This window comes from Diadema antillarum, unplaced genomic scaffold, assembly GCF_040938485.1.
Source record: "Diadema antillarum isolate AM-2024a unplaced genomic scaffold, OU_Dant_1.0 seq00002490_RagTag, whole genome shotgun sequence".
NCBI classification, from domain to species: domain Eukaryota; kingdom Metazoa; phylum Echinodermata; class Echinoidea; order Diadematoida; family Diadematidae; genus Diadema; species Diadema antillarum.
In genome coordinates, this window is record NW_027273094.1 from 41,897 (window position 1) to 50,916 (window position 9,020).

Here is a 9,020-nt window from a genome sequence, read left to right on the forward strand (position 1 = left end):
AAAAAAAAAAACCCGAAAGTACTCTGAAGGACAGAATTGTGTATTGTGGTAGGTTCCAAATAGTGTTGTCTCACACTTGGTACTATTTTACAAGTGCTGATGTGAACCCACAACTGCATTTCATTTACGCTAGCATTAAGAGGCACGCATCATTTACATTTGAAGATCATAAGTGTTTGTCTGATGCTTGGATTGTTTTGAATTTTTGTGCGAGATGAGAATTTGAAAGGATCAGATGTTGGCCTGAGTAGCCCTATTTATTTTCTGTAATGGAATTATTCGCCTATATGCAAACAAGCTCAAAGTATGTGAACATCGTGGTAGATGTTTGAAAAAAAAATACAACTACAACAAAACAGACAGAATTATAGTATCATGTAGTTAAGTGCAGTTTTGAAGAATATATCGAATTGTGACCTTATATGACCAAATAAATACAGAAGTAGTGTTATTTTTAAAAAAGTGAATATGAAATTCCAATGCATTTGAGAAGTGTTCAACGCCATTGTATTTGTCTTGACCAAAAGAGAAGTAATGAGAAAATTCTCCAAAAGAGCTATTTTGATTAATTCTTCTGTGATATGATCATATGTGTACATTGCCAGTTTCAGAATTGAATGGACTCCTGTTACATACTGTTAAGTCAAAGTGTGTTTCATGTACCGTAGGAATTCATTGTGAAATACGGGAGCAGTTTTGCCTCTTTGTGGCAAAGTTCCTTATTGCTCCAAGCAGTTTTGCACAAAATTTTAGTGATTTCCCTGTTCCTGTGAAACTTGACCCTGGCCACTGTGTGTCCAGCACCAGCCGTCCCCATCCAGATGTCTTTTTGAAGTTTTATCGCTGTTTTACACTCAAGGATATTGGCCCGATTATGATTATGATAAATTGGCTGATTGTAATTTGAAGTTACAAAGTTACATTTTCTTGTGTTCTGTTTGTTGATTTTGTGAGGGGAAGCAAATAGGCATGTGTGCAAAATATCTGTTCATATCGCTGTGATATTTTCCGGGTACACAGCGTAATGACAAACGGAACAGTATAGGGTTCATTGAATGTGATGTACATATTTCCGAAAGGGAATTTGTTTGGTTTACCCCAATTAGTACCAGGGATACAAGAAATCAAGTCCACATACTATACTACCCGGTTTTCAGGATCATGTTGTGTTTTGTGTACTATGAACAAAATGTGTCTGGCGTAGACATGGTATCTTAACATTTTCATTGTCGTCATACTGACCTTACTTTTATGGAAACATACTATCTCCAATGCTGGAGCATTATGTTTTTGAAGTAGCACTGCCATATTTTGTACTAGAATTGTACTCTTTGAGTTTGTAAGCATGTCACCATTTTTAAAGAATATTAGACAAGGTGTCGACAGATATCGTAATCGCAGTAGAATTATTTATTATTTTTTTGTTGTAAGTAGCTGATTTGTTCTTACTAGAAGGGCATGAAGATACGTAGATTTGGAGGACTTTTGGCCTCTTTGCTATTTTGTCGTGTTTCCGTTATTGCCTTGAAACACTCTCGTTCCCAAGGCCCTCCTGTATGCCACAGTAATGGACAGATGTAAATTGTGAATCAGATTCCAATTTGACTTGCGTGGAATCTGACGGAGTGAAGAAAGTGGAGGAAATTTGAACTCAGCAGGGATTGTACAGTATAGTCGCCTTAGTGGGCGAGAATCGCAAGTAAATGTGAATGCACTCATATGAACGAATCAGTAAATGGTCGAACAAGCTATGTTATGTTTCTATGCAAGATACGAAACCATCCATTTGTATCGTCACACTGGGTACTCTATCATTATAAGACTGCCTCGTGCTTCTTCTGGAAGCTTTTCATTTTTATTTTGCTTAGATAAAGTCAGAAAATCTTGTCTTCTTCTTGAATAATGTCTACCGAAATTTAAATGAATCTGTTTCGTTGTATTTAGGTCTTTCAGAGAAAGCTGATTTTTGCGATAAGTTTCTTGATGTGGAACAAAAAACCAAAAAAAATTAAAGAAAAATGTGTTGTATCTGAAATTGTGTTGAAAAGAGAACCAAATAATGGTGATGAAAATACTTTGAAAATGACCTTCTTTTCAGTCCAGTACAAATGCTGGAGACGTAAATCATAATATGGGTGTCACAGTGCCTATGTCTTGATAGAAGGAGGAGGGATCAGGAAGCCAATTTAAAGCCCCAAATTATGTACGTAGAGAGATTTGACAAAGTACTTCACAGTGAACTGGATTTCATTTTTCTTTCAAAGATCTCTCATTTGTCTGTACAGATGTACTCAGGATTGTAATTGTATGGATGGACTACCAGTGCCCACGGATTGTGCTATGATTATAGTGATTTTGCCTTCATTTTTTATTCATTCATTTACTTTATTTTATTATCATTATTATTATTATTATTATTATAATTGGGGGAGGGGAGCAACCTCAGCATAGACAAAGTCTTTGTACGTAGCTGAAAAAACAAAAGCGGGGAAAACAAATGCTTGTGCTATTAAGATGAAGGGAATTTCAATGTTCCTGCTGGTTTGTCGCTTCTTACCTCGATTCTGTGGAAGCGAAACAGGTGAGAATATCTCACTGCAGTACCATCAGGGTGACTCTTCGCGATGTTCTGTTTTTTTTTTGCGTTGTTGTAGGGTAAGGCAGAGACCTCAGCAATCTGTATTCAACTCCTTTACATGAAATAGTATCCTGGTAGTTGAGATGCGTTCAGAACTGGAAGCCGTGTGCTTTAGGGGACTTAAAAGTGCGCTTACTTTAGTCTGTAGTAGCGTGCTCCTCAGTGAAATGCAGTCTTTCATCAAAAAGCTTTTTGAAATATTTCTTGTGCCTGCACCCAGTGGGTGCCAGTGGCATTTTCATGATCATTTCATTTATCATCCTTACTAATACTATTATCATTTTCGTATTTCACTTCTTTCCCCCCCCCCCTTTTTTTTGTAATCTTCCATGAGAAAAACAGCATGTCCATGAAGTAAAAAAGTTGACGAGCTTGTCATGATCATTTGCACAATTATAGATATGCTTTCAGGTTACTGATAATTGTTTAGTGCAACCAACATTAACTTTGTTGAACAAATTTCCCCTTCCCTGCCCTTTTCTTTTTTTTACATATATATATTTTGATAGAAGTAAGGTTTCTTGGACGAGTCTCATTGCATTGCAACTAAACAAAAAATTTACTGTAAATAAGCAGATAATGAAATTGCTTTTTCTTGAAGGGAAAAGAAAAAACTTGTTAGGTAATCCATTTTTGATGAACTTCATCTTGAAATGTTGAAACATTTTTAATGTCAATGTGTATGGCATCATGTGAAGATAAAGCATTCTTTTCCCACTGTCAAGAATGCATGACAATTTTTATTTGCAGAGACCGCAGATTTGTTTTTTAGTTGTTTGGGGTTTTTTTTAAATCAGCATTTTGTAATATTTTTCTTGGTTTTTGTCCACCCATTCAACTTCTCAAAAATCCTATTTAAAATGTGTGTATAAATGCTGCTGAAATCTAAAGACCATGATGATTCGATTGTGGATTGTGTACATACATGTTGGGGTAAGATCTTGTATGAGATCATTATTTTTAAGTATGCCTTGAGCTTATCTTACTTTTGAAAGAGGAAATCAGTTCTTGGTGTATTTCAGTGCCTATTTTACGTATTCATTTCCGTACAGTAAATATCGCCCATGCCTTGAATATTTGTGTGTTCCCATGCTGGGATGTGTACTGAGAATTCTATGTTCTGTATTCATTTCTTTTTTGCCATTTGAGTACGTATTCATAAGTTGCTATGAAACCCAGCACATGAAAAGATCAAACGAGATCAAGCATGAAACTAATGGAAGTCCCAGAATAGCAAGGAACACTCCCTTGACTATGGTGTGTTGTAAATTTAGATAAGTAACATTGAGTTTCGGTGACACAAATCCCTACTTTAGGCTTCTCATGCTTTGACGTTGGTGAGTGTGTTTTACAAACTATACTCTGATGATTTGGGGGTACAGGAGATATAAAAACACTTGAGTGTGTAAATTGATACAATGCAACCAAATGATGTGTTCATTTCCATAACCATAGATTGTGAACAGAGGGCACTATTTTCCAGTTTCAGGGGTACACCGCAATAATTAGTAAAAGGAGATTTATATGTCAAGAGGGCCCAGCAGAGCAAAATCTTGTGTGTGTCAAAAAGCAAACAGTCAAACGATTTGAAGTTGAAGTAAACAGCAATACAGAAATGGTGAATACATGTAATAAGGGTAAATTTGAACTAACATTTTCATGTCAAATATCAGGAACTGTTAAGGACCTATAGGAAAAGCAATGAGAAATGGCTTCATGGGTGGCATACTATTACCTAAATATATATATTTGCTTTGTATCAAAACGGTTGAAGCTATTACGAAACAGCAGACAGCCGTGAGATTTCCAGACATTGATTCATTGTGGATGCGTACACACCCCTCCACGCACTCTGGGGCCCCGTTCGTGGGGAGTCCCCTCACGCACAGTCCCACAATTAGATCAACCAAAGTAGCAGGGAAAATGTCGACATCTCCCCATCATAATTAGCAATCGTCATATCCATCTTATCCTAGTACATTCTCCTCCACTTGCTCATGTTTACTAGTCATTTCTTCTTCTTTTCTTTTTTTTTTTTTCACGATGGAAAGTACTGTAGGTGTCAACGTAGTTTGTAAGTCACGCAGCATTGTGTATTCATTTGTGTAACTCCAGACCTTTTCCCTTGAAAAGAAAAGCAAACAAAAAGAGATGCTCCTGCACAGTAGTATTAAAGAATGGGTTTTTTTTTTACGACGTTTGGTTATTTCCTAGGATTGTTTCTACATCATTATACTTCTCGAGCCTGTACTCAGTCTTACTGTGTGTATGTTAAAACTCTTTTGCCCTATGTTACTTTGAATTGTTCTTATATATTTTCTTTTTTGGGGGGAGGGGGGTTGGGAGTCAATTATGTTTTTAAAATGTATCAATAATTTGCCATGGTGCTGAGTTTTTATTTTGTTACCCGGAAAAAGTAATCGTGATAATGTACTTAATACAAAAAGGTTTTTGATGAAATTGTATTTCACATTTGATGACTTGTCTTTACTGCATATATCATGGACTGTTAGCATCTGTTTTGCTTTGGGATATTCCCAAGAATCAAATGAAGCAGGAAGTTACATTGCTGCCCTCTCTTTGAGCTGCAAATTTCCCTGCATATTTTTCTTTCTTTTAATTACCTTCCTTGAAAAAAAGATATTATTATGGTTGTATCTTAGCAGCACCTTGTGATTTTCGCATACATGAATGGATACTAATATTGTGTGCATTGTCATTGAAAGGGAGAAAAAAAAAGTGCATATGAAACATTGCTTTTCATGTGTTTAATTGCTTGTTTGTTCCATATGTATCATAATAAAATAATTGTTTGGAACAAGATGAAAACAAAACCAAGAAAAGGTGTCCAATAATGTCACTTTTCTTATCTGTTTTATTGTGTTCACGTGAAAGCATGATGAGTATTTCAAAGCAACAGTGAGAGTGAGAGAGTTGGTGATTGGTCAAAGGAGACATGGCCCTGAGTAGAGATATATTCTGCAAAGGTGGGAATATCCGTAGTAGTAGAAATTTTTACGCATTTTTGTGCAACAAGCAACAAGTGTGAAAACTAAAAGCATGCAAAATTGTTTTGCTTATGAGATGTCGCACTATTCAATTTTTTGATTCTGCGGGATGAAATTCTTCTTTGTCGGCCGAGCACGAAAAAATGCCGTGTGTGAAAATGTCCACTTTTGGAGTATTACCATTTCCTGAATGTACCGAGTGAAAGCATGCAGAACTTCACAGAGTACCATAATTTTTTTTTTCCTAAAGGATTTTACGAGGCATAACTTGCGTGTTTCCCTGCAATGTATTTTTTAATCATATGACGAATACAGAAACATGCAAGTTATGCTCAGTTTAATAGGGGAAGGTGCATTCCAAAGTCTTTTGTCAATCTTAGTAGTACTTTATCACTGGCAGAGTCGCGATTTTGAAGGCTTTTTATAGGCATATCCAAGTACTCTGGAGAAAATAGTAGAAAAGTTATTAAGAAATATGTGGCTCATATTTAGATATTCATTTGGCCACAAAAGTGATGTTGAGGGTATTAACACTAGTCAACATGCATTTGCAACAGAATTCCTTCAAAAGAAATAACATCGGCAACACTCGCATTACTATGTCATGCTACCACACAAAGTCTTCTCAAGATACCACGACCTCCACTGCAATACTGCAAGTTATTTGTGAATACAGTGATGCGGTCTTCTCAGTCCTAGGCATAACTTTCAATGTATGTAGACTAAAGGGATGGTACAGTATCGGTTGAGACGGGGCTTCAGGATTTCAACATTTTATTATGATTATTTTTTTGTGTGTGTTCGAGATAATGAGAAATATCTTATGAAATATGAAAGAGCATATAATTCTAATAGGAATACAAAGTTTATTTAATGAAAATTGGTTTTGAAATGGCTGAGATATCCAAAACAAAGCAATCTTGATAAAAGTGGGACCCACCTTTTATTAGGATCTCTTTGTTTTATTTTGTTTTTGGATATCTCGGCCATTTCAAAACTGATTTTCATCAAATAAACTTTGAATTCCTCTTACGATATGCCTTTAAACCTTTCATAAAGTGGTTTCTTAGTATCTTGCAAAAAGTTAATAGCTGCATCCTCACCTCAACCAATACTATACCATCCCTGGTTTACTTATGCCATGTGGATGGAAGGGCTCAAGTTTACTTTTTTGAGCTGATAGATAGGGGAAAAGACAAAGGTCACAAACAGAGGTCACCCATAACTTGACCTTGCTCAAACTGATGGAAATGTGCATGTCTTTCTATTAGCTACAATCTGTGCACTTCAAATTTGGGCAGTGCCCCTGGACTTCTCTGCCTTTGCATGCATAACTCGGGGCCGGCGCAGCATTTTCAAAAGGGTGGGGGCCCACTTCCGGGTTTCATGAGCTGACAAGCAAAAAAAAAAAAAAAAAAAGAAAGGTCCTCGGCTCATCTCTCCCCGTCTACTTCCGGGTTTCTTCAGCTGACAAGCAAAAATAAAAAATAAAGGTCCTCAGCTCATTCTCTCCCCTCCCATTTCCGGGTGTTATAAAAAAAGGTCTTCAGAGAAAAAACATAACCTTACCGCCGCCATACTTCAAGATCTCTATCTATTTCTATTTTATTGCCACTTTCGTACTTCCGGGTTGAAAAAAGTGTGGGGGGCCAAAGTGATGACACCTTATGTATTCCTTTGTAAGGTGCACAAAAAGTGTGGGGGCCCGAGCCCCCATGGCCCCCACGGCCCCCACGGCTACGCCGGCCATGTAACTAACTTTAGTTTCTCATGGTGTATTTGAGGAAGCCCAGAAATGACTGTATGTAATTGGAGGCACATTTAGATTTCAAATTAACATAGCAATATCTTGAATACAAATGACCACACACCTCCTAACACAAACATAGGGACACACGCACATAGGATCACAAGTATTTGCTGATTCTTCATAATCATTATTTTCACTTTTATTTAAACTGTTCATTTTGGAGAAGATCAAATCTGCCCTTGCAAAGTATTGAAAATTACTGTACATAATAACTTTTTGTGCTTTCATTTCTGTCACTTTAATCCAAAAATTATTCACAAGAGGCAAGATCAATCACACAATCCATACAAACTAAACACACACAAAAAAACACAGAGTGCCATTTTTTTTGTCAAGTTTCTATAAAGATTGATGGAGACCACTCTCCTCATCTTTTCTTTTAATCATTTTTGTACTGGTGAATTAAGTTAACAAAAAGTGTTCATACATAGCATCATCTCCTTTCACAACAAACTCCAAGACAACTTCTCTCTTTCCAAAGATTTGCTTTAAAAATAATAATGATAATAATGACAAGAGAGAATTGCCACTAAAACAGAGAAGCAAAAACACTGGAACATTCTGTGCAAGTGTACGCGATGAACTCCAACGGGAAATACTGAACAACATCTATGTCATTTTGACTAGGGAAAAAAAAATTACGACTACAATGAAAATGAACTGCACATTACCATACACCAGAAGTGCATGTCTCCAGTCAAGATTTTCTCATTTCATTCTCCAGCGGAGAGATAAGGGAATAAGGGAATGGGGTTGAAAATGAGTCATAAGCTAGTGTTGTAAAAGGGGGAAAACATTTGTGGAGTTTGATTTCTCTGGCAGGACCAATTCAGCCGACTTCTCACTTTTAACATTCAAAATTCTGCAGGGGAAAATATTCCGCACATAATCCAGTATCTCCCAAAAAAATTACCCATGCGCCATTATCTTTGTGCTAGTTGGGTACAAAGTGAAGTTCATGTTACTTTCCACGGTGTTGTGATGAAGTCAGGACTCGCCCCTTTTTAATTGGGGGTGGCAAATTATTTGAAGGTGAGATCAATTTTCTGAAAACTGTTCAACAAAAAGGATGTGACTTTACAAGTTTGATACGCAGGGGGAAAAAAGGCAGAACATATCATTTTATGCTTACAAGTCTTCTAGAAACAAACACAGAAACTCTACAAAATCGACGCCTACAAACAAGTGGTATCTATTTATCCGCTGGTTTGCTTTGTTCAACATTAATGAATTTTTTAGAGAGATAGAACATTGCTCTCGATGTCCAACTATGGCTGTTGCAACCAGTCACCACTCCCAAGGACGTCTACTTTGAGAGAAAAACATCAGAATGGAGCACTGCAAAACTAAACAATGGCCTTACCAAAAGCGAAAACGATGAAACTTCCAACTAACATATGACAAACAACTCTATGAAGTGGTAGGAAATATCAAACTCTGAGCTGATACAGATTTATTCCATGCTGCTGGATTCAAATCATCATCTCAGTGAAAAAAACAAAACAAAACAAAAAAAATGATAACCACACAATTATATAACGGCTGTGTTCCCCCTGATAAAATG